Source organism: Balaenoptera physalus (genome assembly GCF_965194825.1).
Source record: "Balaenoptera physalus genome assembly, chromosome: 5".
Classification (NCBI taxonomy): Eukaryota; Metazoa; Chordata; class Mammalia; order Artiodactyla; family Balaenopteridae; genus Balaenoptera; species Balaenoptera physalus.
Genome location: NC_138884.1, coordinates 120,867,043 through 120,881,785, shown reverse-complemented (window position 1 = coordinate 120,881,785; position 14,743 = coordinate 120,867,043). Strand labels below are relative to the sequence as shown.

At 38.6% G+C, this 14,743-nt stretch overlaps 1 long non-coding RNA gene across 1 annotated transcript in view; it reads right to left on the bottom strand.

The window, feature by feature from the left end:
* The window catches only part of LOC309661367, a 45,568-nt gene extending 31,055 nt beyond the window's left edge, over positions 1–14,513 (bottom strand). Inside the window, exon 1 of the long non-coding RNA XR_014263981.1 lies at positions 2,685–14,513. This is a non-coding gene — a long non-coding RNA (uncharacterized lncRNA). The remainder of the gene's footprint in view (positions 1–2,684) is intronic.
* Between the last annotated feature and the right edge of the window lie 230 nt (positions 14,514–14,743).

Sequence of the window (14,743 nt, the reverse complement as noted above, 5' to 3'; positions counted from 1 at the left end):
TGAGAAAGAACAAGGAAATAAGTAGAGTCCGGAGTTGGCTTGGCGTTAGGGGATTGGCTGGCTGGATATACTGCATTTCCGGTCAGGCGAAGCATGTACAGGGACACACAAGTTATCTAAGTGTCTGTTTGCTGATGTGCCACCCCAGGAAGCAGTGGCTCCATCTTGGGCCTAGAAATTCAATTCAACAGCTGACAGCAACTCACCGGAGAACTGCCCACTCTCTCTGCGTGTGTACTGGGGCTGTAGGCGTGGGCACAGACAACGCAGACCGCCATCAGTTACCGGCTGATGTTGAAACAAAAGATGGGCCCACTCACCCCAGGGGGGGTCAGTCCTGCAGTGCAATTCCTGCCCCAGCTCTTCCACAAGGGAAAGCTGGTCTCTAGCTTACATCACACCCTTGTTTGGTTTTTCCTCTCTGCCCTATCCCTGATTCTTTTACTCCTCTTCTCCAGAAAGCTTTCTTCCAATAAATAACCTGAACAAGAAACTGCACATCAAGCTCCTTCCAGGGAATCCAACCTAAGCGGGGTGGTATTGCATTTGGTCCCAGGAAGCAATGCTGAGGGTGGAACGCTCTGCATTCCTACCTGGCCAGTTGGAAAGGAGGCTCACGTCACTGGTGGGAGGTGGAGGGCTGCTAGTTCCCAGCTTGGTGATTGCTAAGACCTTTACCCGTGGAGAACTGGGTTGGGATTCGGGTGGAAAGCCGCGCATTAACTGGTTCAATGAGACAGGCATTTAGGATATGTGGGAAAGAGTAACTGTAAGGCCTGGGAAATTTAAAGAAGAAAAAGTGACTGGCAGATCTATTAATCAACAGTTTAAAGCAAAGTATGAGAGCAAGAAAAGAAGGAACCTCTGGCAGCTTTTTACAATGACCCTCATCTCCTGCAGCTGGAAGACTTAATGGTAAGAACAGCAGAAGTTGAGAGAAGGTTGGATTCCCAGCAAAGGCCAAAGTCAGGGCCTTGATGGGGAAGAAGTGGGAGCCTGAGAATTGGCATGGGGATCTCTGGGTAGATGCACTTGAGAACCTGGACAGACCCCTCTCCAGATTCCTATGAACTCCCGGGGCTTGCGGTGGAGGCCTCTCCCCAAACAAACACATTCTTACTTGAAGAGGTTTCGCCTTCTCAGCTGCCTCACTGCTTGCCGTTGTCGTGATCTGCCCCCCGCATTCCCTCTTGGCCATCACACCCACAATTAGGGACAAATCTCAGCATAACCAACCGAGGAACTGCTGGGTTTGCCAGGATGGAGGGGGATTGTCTTCCCAAGCACCACAGGACCAGGCTGACATGAATCAGCAGGAGCCGTGGATGCTGGCGGGGCAAGGATGTGGATGAGGGAAGACAGGAGGGTGCGGAACAGGACCCACACTGTAGAAGGGATTCGTTCAGGGTTTCCACGGCTACTTTCCGTTCATTTGAGAGACATCACTTTATTCCTGGGGTAGCAAACTGGTCAGCATGATTTTTCTTATACATGTAGTTTGTGATTTGAATGTTTTTATGCAGAGCCCACAACTCCCTAGTCTGTTATATGCGGTGGAATTATATGGTCGTGTTACTTCCCTGGCCCTTGAAGATATTTGTTAGTCGTCCTGCTCTTCTCTCTGCCCCTTTGCTTTCAAGCATCAATTAAAATTCTCTTTATTGCTTTTTGAATCCCCTGAAAAGACTTATTGCCTTTCTTTTAACATCTCTGTTTATTTACCCATTTAAACCTGGCTGTTTGTCTTATTATATTTAAATTCTATCACAATTTAACTGTAATTAATTCCTTATTTATTCATTCTTATCCAAACTTCTAATCCTTCAGATTGCCTTCCAAAACATCTATATATTATCTACTGTTTGTGTGTGAACTTGGTTTTCTGTCATTTGTCACATATGTATGTATTTATAAAATGGTATATATTACAATAAACATGAAATTTTTCACAATCTATTACAGTGGGAAAGATAATTTCCCACTAAAATGTTTGTGTTAATTAACAATTGATTGATCATATGCTATTTACCAGACACCTTGCTTAAATGCATTATATCATAATCCTCACAACAACCCTGTGAAGTAGTTAATATTGTCTCTGTTTTACAGATAAGAGAAAACAAGAGAAAAGTTAAACAACATATTCACTGTCACACATCTAGTGATTGAAAAAAGCTGGGCTTGAACTTGATTAACCTGAGATCAGAGCTCCTGCTCTTAATCACCACATTGTTCTAAAATTCCAGTTACTACCTTATAAATGTCGACTTATTCTAGAAGAGACTCTTAAATCTCAGTTATAGCCGTAAAAATTTAACAAAGTTTGGAAAGACACCTATTTCGCAAAATAGTTTGACAGCTTTTGTTTGCTATTTTCCAAAACATGCAAATAGAAAAGAAGGAAAAAATACTTCTAAAATGGTGTAAGGGAACAAAGGAAATTCCCAACTCCTTTCTTTTAAGTTCTCTGTCCTTGTTGGCCTACTTACTAATTCTTTTGCCTCATAAATTCCTCTGCCTCATATTTATTCACAGGGATTAAAACTACAGAATGAAAGGCAAAGAGTCTCATGTGTATCTAACACAAGATAAGGTGCAATCATAAGAAAACTTACAATTTCCCATTAAGCCTGCCAGCTTTTAGATAAAGTTTAGCCTCCGACACAGGACCAAGAAAGACTCACCGGCTCCAGCTCCAGCTCACGGCTCCAGCCACCATTGCCTTGTTCCCCTTCCTTCAATCATTCTGGTATGTTTGCAGTTCTTCCAAGGAGTCAGCTGCTGCCCATCCTAGGGCCTCCACGTTCACCTGTTCTTGTGGTCAGAAGTGGTCTTTCTACCTCTCGCGATGGCGTGTACCATGCTCACACCATGCCTCCTTGAGCTGTGTACGAGCAGGCAGTGCCAGTCCTGGGTGATTAACCCCCATGACACTTTCAAGCACCCTCCATTCGTCACTCAGTAATAGGCACAATCCTTGGTACCTAGATTTTCTCATTATCTGTAATTACTCTGTGAGGCACATGAAATGTTAACAGGAATAAGTACAATTATCCAGCTTTGCAATGAGAAGCCATACTTACTGACACTGTGGTTAGGAAGTCACTGAATATAGATGTGGTCATCTTAGGCTGAGTGCCAGTGCAACCAAATGACTGAAAGGCACCTTTTCCAGATGGCTGGGCTGATTGAAATCAGATGATTACATCATGTTTTTTTACTGCGTATTTGTCCAGGAATATAAGGGAGTATTATCAGAATGTTATCAAAAAGTGTTGAGGATTGGAGGCACAGGTCTAGTAGTCTGAGTAGCAACAACTGAGAGAAGTGGACTGAGAAAAGAGAAGGAAAGGAAAGCAGATCTCTGATCTCCCCATCCCACGGGGAGTGCCAGGGAAATACCTACGGAGGGTAGATTTGCCCGAGAATCCTACCCTACCCCTCTCCCCCATCCCACTCTGCTCCACCGAATCCAGATGACCCTGAGAACGAAGGGTCTCCTCCTGGTTCCCACGGCTGCTACACAATAAACTGATTGGCATCATTTCTCTCTACACCTGCCTCCTTATCTGTTGGGGGATTTCATAAACCTCACTCTGGCAGTGTCTCCACGTAGCCTACACAAACAACCTACAGAAGTTTCAGCGGAGAAAGATATTTACGTAAACACAGTAAAGCCTCCGAATCTCAAAGAAATTATCTTGCAAAAATGTGCCCTTGGTTATAAAAGATGTATTCATCAGGATCCTCACAAATAACAGAAACCGAGCTCACGATGGCTTAGGCGAAAAAGGTACTGATTAGTCCACAGATGGTAAGGTCCGATCAATAGAGCTGGAGCCAGCTGCTAAAATGTCAGTGATCTTTCTCCGTCTCTGTCCCTCTATGTCTCTCTCTTTCTCTCCCTCCCTCTCTCACTCTCACTCTCACTCCCCAGTGCTGCATTACTCTTTGTGGGATTCCGGTCTCTGGCAGGCTCTCCCCAGGGGGTGGCAAAATGACTCCCAGCTGCACCATCATTATGTCTTATCAGCTTCGCATCTCTGGCAAAAAGAGAGGGAGTAACTCTCTCAAGAGCCCCTGCAGAAATCCCAGGATAGAGTATTATTATCCTGATTGAGATCAAGTGTCCATCTCTGGGACCAGTCAATGTAAACTTAAGGATGAGAAATGCTGATTGGCCAGGCCTGGATCACATGGCCAGGAAATGAGCTCAGCCCCACCTAAGTTGAGAACTGGGAAAAGCTGTTGCCCAAAGAAAGAGCAAGAAGGAGAAATGAGCCCCAGGCTGATAATAAGAGAGTGCCCATTTCTGAAGGCACAGGGCTTTCTGCTTTCTAGAGGTATCTACTCCCCTGCCTCATTCCTCATTTGGCCTATAGGAATCTTTCCCTTCTTTGGGCTGATTGGTTCTCCTACAACAACAAAAATAATAGTAGCTCACCCTTATATGATACTTACTATGTGCTATTTACATGTTTTTATTTATGTATTCCTCACAGCTTCATATGAAGTTGTTACTATTACCACCCACATTTTATAGATGAGGAAACTGAAACACAGAGAAGAAAATAATTTGCCAGCTTTACACAGCTAGTAAGTGGTGGAACTGAGGGGCAAGTCTAGCAGGCTGGCTCCAATGGGTACTAATGTCTACCTTGCTATTTTGCCTTTGTAATAGTTTTCTTTTGTTGCCATTTTATACAATTAGACTGCTTAAAGCATGGTTTCAAAAGCAAGGGTGATGCTGAAATCTTTTTCACTCCAGGTTTACATAGAATTCTAATCTCAGAACTCAATGACTCTGTAGTGGGTAAAGGTAATTGAAATGTCTTAAAGATTTTTACATGTTGAGTTTTTGACTCGATCCAAAAAAAGAAAAGAAAAGCCTTGGAAATAGAGGAAGTCTGGAAAAAGATCCTCTATAACAGTATTTCTTAAGCTTCACTTATTCACAAATTTTCTATATCCATACACCACCTCAACTATTATTTACTTGGTATTTTTATTGAACGTGATCTTAAATTGACTCACTATTTATTGGCCCTGACTCCAGCCTGAAGTACCTGAAATCATGGAATTGGTGTTCTAATCGTCTTTTTCCTAAAACATATTAAAAATAAGCACCTGGGAAATCAAATTACAATGAGATAACACTCATGTCACCAGAAAGGGTAAAATTAAAAAGACTGACAATAGGACAACCAAACCACTCATGCATTATTGGTGGAAATATAAAATGGTACAAGCGTTTTATATTTTTTCTAAAGTATAGACAAAATCTGTTCCTTATAAAACTAAAAGATACACCTAGCCTATGACCTGGCAGTTAGAATCCTACCTGGGAGAAATAAAAATATATTTACACAAAAAGACTGGTGTAAGAATGCTCATAGAGGCTTTATTCATGATGGTTAAAAACTGGAAACAGACAAGAGAATGGATAAACTGTGGTCTATTAACAGAATATTATTCAGCAACATAAGGGAATAAACTACCAATGTGCACAGAAAAACGAATGAAGAAAAAAATTAAGCTGAGTGAAAGAAGTCTTACACAAAAGAATACATATCATATGATTCCAGTTAATTGAGGTTCTAGAATAGGTAAACTCATCTATGGTGAAAAAAACCAGAACAGTGGTTACCTGGGGATGAGATCGGGACAGAGATGAAGGAGGAACAGGCATAAGGGAGCCTTCTGGGGTGATGGTACTATTCTGTATTTTTACAGGAGTTTGGGCTACATAGGTATATGTATTCATTTTGTCAAACTCAGTCAATTTTACTAATATAGAAAAATAAACTAAATAGATAATCAATAAGGACCTACTGAATAGCACAGGGAACTCTACTCAATATTCTGTAATAACCTATGTGGGAAAAATCTGAAAAAGAATAGATATGTGTATATGTATAACTGAATCACTTTGCTGTACCCCTGAAACTAATACAACATTGTAAATCAACTACATCCCAATATAAAATAAAAACTTTAAAAAATGCAAAATCCCCCCAAAAAAGAAAAAGAAACTATAAACAAATATTGAACTCATTAATAACCTGCATGCAGAAGGGTTTTAGGGGAAATGCACCGGTGTCTGCAATGCATTAAAAATAAGATGAATCGATGGCTCCATCAAGGGGTGGCTAGAAGGTTAGATATGTGATGAAGCAAGTACAGTGAAATGTTGATGGAGAATCTAAGTGGTAGGTTTATGGCTGTTCGCTGTAAAATTCTTTCCAATTGGCTACATTTTGAAAATTTCCATAATTAAATGTTGGATGAAAAGTAAATACCTAACCGTTAAAATCAACTGTTCACTTAGCTACCACTTGAAAGCACTTCATCTCCCTCCAGTGGTACATGTTCAGAGCCTGCAAACACTGCTGGAGCAGAAACTTGCTTTTTCTTGACATCTAGATTTGCAAAAGAACATTCTTCCAGCTCTGTTAAAGCCTACAAAGCTGAGTGAAAAAGTTGTGGTTCAGGTTCATATACATCTCTTCACTTTTAAAGTCACAAATTACACATTTTCTCCTATTTGTCTCAATTCCAAGCTTTCCTGAAACAAAGGAACAACTGACTAAAATTTTGTAAACGAGCTCTATTCTCCTTCAGGAAGGTCATTCTTTAGGAAAAGAGAGGGATTTGGCTTTTGGAAGTCTTGGTCACTGAACAAATATGTCTCTAATTTAACAGCAAGATGGAAAAAAATGAAAGCTGACCATTATGGAACTTTGTAAGTTTTATAGGTGCCGCCACTTAAACCATTGCCTGAGATACAGTTAAAGTTTCAGTTATAGTATGCAGTTATCAAATATTTGAATCCAATAGCAACCCATATCAATAGTGATTTGGACTAAAATATATTTGTGTGACAAATAAATGACTGTCATTCACAAGGTTTAAACAATAGTCCTTAATCAAAAGAAACTGAGAACGCTAGAACAGCAGAGCAAGCAATATAAAACAAATTAGAATAGAAGATTTGGAGCTAGGCAGAATAAACAAAATGATCATTTTTTAAGCCATGACAATTACTATCTTGATCAAGAAAAGAAAAGCACTAACGACAAATATTCAGCAGTCTGAAAGAGTTTGAATAGCTGTTAGCATAGATCAAATTTGTGTAGAAAAAAAATAGCACATGGGCTTGTTACTTGCTATGGTATCCAAAAAAATTCAATTCCTATAAAATGCAGAAATTGTTCTAATTAGGCAATTATAATGACTCTGTTTATTAGAATTGTAATTCAAATGCAAGCTTCTATTTTACATAATCTAGCACTAAAATGAATAAATTAATTGCTGTTAGGAAAAAAGAAATCCAGAGTGTTATTTGCTTTATATCTGTGTGTATGTGTGTAAACTAATAGAGGGTAGGAATCAGATCAATGTTTCTTCTTCTTATAATATCTACATGAAAGTTATACTTATTAACTACCTAGATGAGATCTACTCTTAGACAAACTAATGATAACAAGTTTATTTGAAATTTTAAAAAAATGACAGTGATGCAAAAAGAAAAATTATTGAGCAAATATTAAGACTATAAGCCTTCAAAACTGCCTTCTAAGGGAAGAGGCAAACCTCTGTGGCTATAGCCAAAGATAAATTACAGATCGCTAAAAAAAAAAAAAAAGGACAAGAGAGGGTCCTGCCAAGAAAACCAGAGTAAGGAAACTATGGATTCTGTCTTGATCTCTCCCATTTGGTAAAATGGAAAACTCTTGTTGAAACCGTGTGATGAACAGACGCAACACGAACATGGCTGGGACCATGCATAATGCAGTGGTACAGATGCTGATAGATTCACACAAAGACACTTCCATTTATTTTTCATGGGCTTGAAAACTGATCTCTACAATGGTCCCAGGTGAGTGTATTTTTGGCTTAACAAATCTCCCAGAGTACTTTGATTTTCTTTGCATCCTAAATGAAGCTATCCATCATGGGTATGCCTCTTAATTGGCAAAATCGAAGACATGGAAAGGAAGCCAAGTTTCTGATTAAATTAATGTGCCCATTTGCTGAATTATAGAAGACCTCTTGCAAACCCCAAACGGATCATGTGGTTTTTCTAGGACTAGTTTTTTAAAACTGAATGAATGATAGGACCAACTGTGACAAGCCAGGCTTGAAATGAACAGCTATAGGGTTTCTTCCTAGGTTCCCCAAGGTAGAATCACTTCGTTACTCTCCCCAGTCTCCTGCCAGAGAAATTTCTCATTATCCTGTCTCATCATATCCCTGTCAACCCCTCTCCATTGCACACTCACTCAAGTACTTCAGTCTCTAGAAACTACCTATGTACTTAAAACTAAAGAAATATTGAAGCTAATTGGACTAGGTATCACTATCATGGAGTAAGCATCTAGATTAGGCAGTAAAACTAATAAAATGCTGACATGGTTCCCAGTATCCATAATGTGGGGAAGTTGGCATCCTTCATGGTCTGTGGGTTCGGGTGTCGGGTATAGGTTTTAGTTCTGAACCACAATATTTCCCCTCTAGACATCATTTGCACAGTTTGGAAATCACACTCACAGATCCCTGGAAGGGCCATACAGGCCCACCTGGGGAAGCTATTGAAAAGGGACATTTGACCATTTGTAATTGCAAGTTTGCACCTAGTTCAGGGCCTGGTACAAAGATAAAGAATGCAACGTAAAGGGTTCCGTTAAGACATCTGATTGAGAACAAGTCTCTTTTCTTCCATCTCACTGAAATGACAGACGAATAGAATCTAAAATATAAAAACTTATTTTAAGAAGATAATTCATAATTTTTTTTCTTTTCTGGAATATTTTAACTTAACAGACAGAAGCCTCAGACATCAGAAACAAGTTTAACTTAACTCAGTCTTGATTGATTTGCTACTCAGAGTGTGATCTGTGGGCCATCAGCATCCACATCAGCTGGGAACTTGTTAAAAATGTACATTCCTTCTCCTAGACCTACTGAACCATACTTTGCATTTTTGACAAGATCTCTGTGTGATTTTGTGGGCACAAAAATTTGAGAGACACTGAGCTGGTTGCTGGGGAGGTGGGTACTTCAAATGAAAAGTTGTACAGAACTTGGGCTAGGTTGGTTTCAGGGCACACTGGAGCAGAGGAAAGCCAAAGTTACACAGAAACAGAAATGGCTGGAAGAGGCCATGTTGTCAAGGGAAGAGGAAGAGCAGAGCGGAGAGAAGCAGAGACGAGAGGCCCTGGGACAAGGGACTGAGAGAATTATACCAACTCCTTACGTTCCTGCCCAGTCCTCAGACCCAGAGATCTCTCACTTCACATCTTGGATGGATGCCCTATGATCTGTGGCAACTTTACATTTAATGCTTCGTTAGGGCAAGTCTGGTGCTAATCCCTGATTATCTCTGTATGATTTCCCTGTGTGATGTAGTTGCTATCAGAACTAACAAGATTCGGGAAGTTGAGTGCAAAAAGGGAAATAAATCACTTAGTTCTCCACAGGATCTGGGCCACATCTGGAGTATGGCGCTCAGTTTGGACATCTCATGTCAAAAAGGATCCTGGCACCTCTGGACTTCCCTGGTGGTCCAGTGGCTAAGACTCCATGTTCCCAATGCAGGCGGCCCAGGTTCAATCCCTGGTCAGGGAACTAGATCCCACATGCCACAACTAAGAGTTTGCATGCCGCAACTAAAGATCCTGTATGCCGCAATGAAGATCCCGTGTGCTGCAACTAAGACCCAACACAGCCAAATATATAAATAAATAAATAAATAAATAAATAAATAAATAAATAAATAAATATTTAGGCGGGGGGGAAAAAAGGATACTGAGGGTACTGACACCCTGGAGTCAGACCTCCAAAGAGGCATAGTCTGAACTACATCTGAAAATATAATCGGTAGAGGAACGGGCAACAAAAGCAGGGGTATTTGGCTCCTGGTAAAGAAGATTCTCAAGATACGTCTTGAAAAAGGAGACACTATTTTCTAATATTTTAAGGCTTAGATAAAGAATTGATCTTTCTAGATGTCAGAGCCAGCCCAGCGGGTGGCTGTAAACAGCTCACTGTAAGGAAAAGTTTTCTTACGACTCCGACGGCATTACAAGCTGTCTTTTGAAGTACCAAGCTCCCTGTGACCACAAGTCTTAAGTCGAAAGCTGAAGCCAAAAGACCCTCTTCAGAGACTTGGGAGAGAAAATTCTACTTTGAGCATGGAACTAGAAGACCTTTGAGATATGTTGTATCTCTAAGATTGTCCAGTTACAGGGCTAGAATTATAAAGGCTCTTTTCCCTCATCTACTCTTGAGCAGGTAGAGTGACTGCTTTAGTGATCTGAGTGATCACCGAAGTCCAGATTTTTCTATTTGCCTTATTTTCTAAGAACTCTGCTGAGTTTTATGGCAGATTTTGAATAACAAGATGGTAACAATTGTGAGGGAATAAAAAGTCATTTGAAGTCCAAGAGAGAAATTGAAAGAAAGCTATGAGTTTGGAATGAGAAAGGAACAAAAGCTGGTTCCAAGAGTTCTAATATGGCAGAGGGTTAAAAAAGCTGTTAGAGGCAGAGGACCTTGAAGCTTCTGCTTTCTCGCATTTGTGATCTTTATTTCCTCTCTATTTTAATTGCTTAAAAAATTATCCCTATCAACTATCTCACGAAGGCAGGAAGTACAGACATTATCATTATCATTTCCAGCGCAGAGCAAACATAAGCAAGCAATGCTGTATGAATCTGTTGAGTAATTTAGCAAACACAGAAAGTTGCACAAGGATTTGAAAAGCAGAATTTAAAACTTAAAGTTAATGGGAAAACCTAAACGACAAATTGCTAAAGGTCAGATTTGTTAATAGAAGAATGAAGCAAATCAAAGCAGCAGAATTTGAATGACTCTTCTCATCATACTTATGAACATCATTTTTTACCATCCCCAACCAAGTAATTTCTTATGAGACTCCAAATGCCAACTTTTTATTTTTCTATATATTGCCTCCTAGTTTGTACACAGCCTTTCTTTCCTCATAACCTCTGTTATCTCATTCCTCTTTTTTATACCTCTATTTGCCCAAAGCATTCAGTGTGTGTGGTAAACAGCATTCTCTGCCTCTCTTCAGACTTCCAACTGTGGAGGAAAATTCCCAGCTCAGAAACATGTTAATCCGGCATACATGCTCCATGGCTTCAGGGGTCCAGAGTTCAGAAGACCCAACCCACACAAATGCAAGGAATGTGAATAATTCCGCTCTGGAATCCACGAAGTGCTCAGTAAAATTTAGGGACAATATCTTTTGTGGTCTTTTCACCCTTTTTTTTTGGCAACTGTGAAACGCACATTTTTTTTCACTTTTATATTATGATATATGGGTAGTTTACGGAGAAATAATAACAATAGAAATACTTATGTACCTACTACTAAGACTTAGAGATAACACATTACCAGGACCTCAGAAGCCTTGGATGCCGATCACTGAAGGTCTCCTCTCCTAGTGCCAAAGACAACTACCCTTCAGAATTTTTTGTCAATGATTCCCTTGCTTTTCTTTATAAGTTTACCATGTAAGCCTACATCCACAAACAATATACTGTTTAGCTTTACCTGCTCATAACTTTATATAATGGAATTCTTTTGTACATAAATTTTTCTTCTTTTCTGTTTAAATATTGTTTTACAGATTAATCCACTTTCATGTGCATAGCTATAATTCACTTAACTGCTCTACGGTATTCCATAATAAACCTATACACTGATTTCTTATCACGTTACTGTTGATGGATATTTATATGGGCTCCAGTTTTTTTGCCATTGTAAACACTCTTGTATGTGCCTTGAGATATATTATTGGTGTAAGAGTTTCTCTAGGATATATACCTCAGATTAACATTGCTAGGTTGTAAAATATGAACAATGTTCAAATTTGCTTGGTAATGCCAACATGGTGATACCAATTAACACCCCACCAGCACAGAGTACTGGTTGTCCCACACTTTTGGACAAAACTTAGACAGGTCTGACTTTAAAATTTTTGCCAATGAGTGTGAAATGATATCTCATTGCGGTTTGATTTCCCGATTACTAATGTGATTAATCATTTCTTCATGTGTTTTTTTTGGTTCGTTTTGTTTTGGTTTTTTAATAAATTTATTTACTTATTTTATTTTTGGCTACATTAGGTCTTTGTTGCTGCCCATGGGCTTTCTCTAGTTGCGGCGAGCAGGGGCCTCTCTTCGTTGTGGTGTGCGGGCTCGTCATTGAAGTGGCTTCTCTTGTTGCGGAGCACGGGTTCTAGGTGCGCAGGCTTTAGTAGTTGTGGCACATGGGCTCAGTAGCTGTGGCTCACGGGCTCTAGAGCACAGGCTCAGTAGTTGCAGCGCACAGGCTTAGTTGCTCCACGGCATGTGGGATCTTCCAAGACCAGGGCTCAAACCCGTGTCCCCTGCATTGACAGGCAGATTCTTAACCACTGCATCAACAGGGAAGTCCCTCTTCGTGTGGTTTTTGGGGGCATATTTGTGTTCCCTCTTCTGCCTTTCTACTGCATTTTCTTTCTTGTTCCCTTTAGGAAGTATGTATATATTCTAGGTTTATATCATCCTTTGTCAGTTATATCTATTGCAAACTTTTCAAAGTTACATCCTGTATTTTTACTCTCTTTGTGGTGTATTTTGAGGAACAGAAAAGTTCTTAATTTTAATGATAATTTATTGATATTTTCCTTTTTGAGGTCTTAAGAAATTTTCCTTTAACCCAAGGTTATTAAAATATGCTCCTATAAATATTTCTAAAGGCATTCTAGTTTTGCTTTCCACATTTAAGTTTATATTCTACCTTAGATAGATTTTTTTTTTTGTAAATGTGTAAAGTAGGGATCTGTTTCATTATTTTCTGCACAGTTAACTGATTTTCTCAGGTGTACTTGCTGATACTCCATTCTTATCCCACCGATGTGCATTACCTACTGTATCATCTTTCAAGTTTTCATGTATGGGTATTTTATATTCCATTTGTCCATTGTTGTTATATTTCTACAATGACACTACACTTCTTAGTGGCTATAGGTTTATAATAATTTCTGATACCTGCTAGATCAAGTCCTCCTATTTAATTCTTCTTCATGGGTAACTTTTGTTTTGTAAATAAGTTTATTTGTATCATATTTTAGATTTCACATGTAAGTGCTATCATATGGTATTTATCTTTCTCTTTCTGACTTACTTCCCTTAATATGATAATCTCTAGGTCTATCCATGTTGCTGCAAATGGCATTATATCATTCTTTTTTATGGCTGAATAATATTCCATTGTGTGTGTGTGTGTGTGTGTGTGTGTGTGTGTGTGTGTGTATACAACATCTTTATCCATTCATCAATTGATGAGCATTTAGGTTGTTCATGGATAACTTTTGACTTTTCATAAACAGCCTATATTCATTTAAATTTACCCACATATTTTCCCTTTCAGTTGGTCTTCTTTTCTTATATTTTCATGATTCGACCTGGCATCATTACACTTCTGTCTGAAAAATTACTAGTATTTCTATTGGTGCATGTCTTCTTGTGTCCAATTTTCTGTTTTTGTTATCTAAAGTTTTAATTTTGCCTTCATTTTTAACAATATTTTTTGCTGGATGTAGAAATCTAGTTATTTTCTTTCAATACTTTAAATATATTATTCTATTTTTTTCTGCCTTACATCATTTCTGTTATGTCTTTTGAAATTATGTTTCTTATTTCTGAATGCTTTAAAAATGTTCTTATTTTTGTTGTATTTAAGCTTTTTAAATATTTATCTTGTTTAATTTGGTAGCATTTCTTTAATCTGGTTTATTATTTTTCATCTATTTTGGAATATTCTCAGACATTATATCTTCAAATATTGCTTTTACTCCCATCCTCTCTTTTCAACCCTTCTGGAATTAAATATATATATTTGGTGTGTGATAGAAGTTTTTTTGTGTGTCTCATGTATTGTGTTTTTTGTATTTTTCATTTTTTCTCTTTGTCTTCATGTTTCAGTATAGATATTTTCTATTGACCTAGTTTTCTAGTTCACTAATTCTCTCTTCAGCTGTGCCTAATATGTTAAACCCATTTACTAAGTTCTTTATTTCAGTTATTGTAATTTCCAGTTGATTATCTTTAATAGATTCAAATTCTTGCTGAATTCTTTTTTCTCAGCCTTTATATTCTTCAACATGTAAACCTAAGTTAACTTTAAATCCATGTCAAATAACTTCAGTAATTGAATCTCCTATAAATCTGTTCATTTTGCCTGTAATTCTTTTTTCCTCTTCTCCTGGTTTTTGATCAATTGTTTATCTCCTGGGTTACCTAATAATTTTTTATTAAATGCCAGACATAGCATATAAAAAATTGAAGAAATAATCAGAGGTTTTGAATGATGTTATGTTCCTATAGAGAGGGTTCACTTTTTGCCTGTAGCAAAATTAAAGTTAAGATCACTTTAATCCTATTTGGGAATGAGCTAATTTGAATCTGTGTTTCTTTGTGAGAGCTGGACTGTTTCTAGTTAGCTCTTTTCTTAATCCTATTTGGGAATGAGCTAATTTGAATCTGTGTTTCTTTGTGAGAGCTGGACTGTTTCTAGTTAGCTCTTTTGCCTAGGGTATAGCATTCAAAGATCCTTTATGAAAGCTTGCATTGGTTATCAGGGCCACTCCTCTTTGGCAGGCCCTAAACTCTGATTTTTTTCTCCTAGCCCCATAAAACTGTTGAAAACTCTGTTAAACCTTTCTTCATTTGAC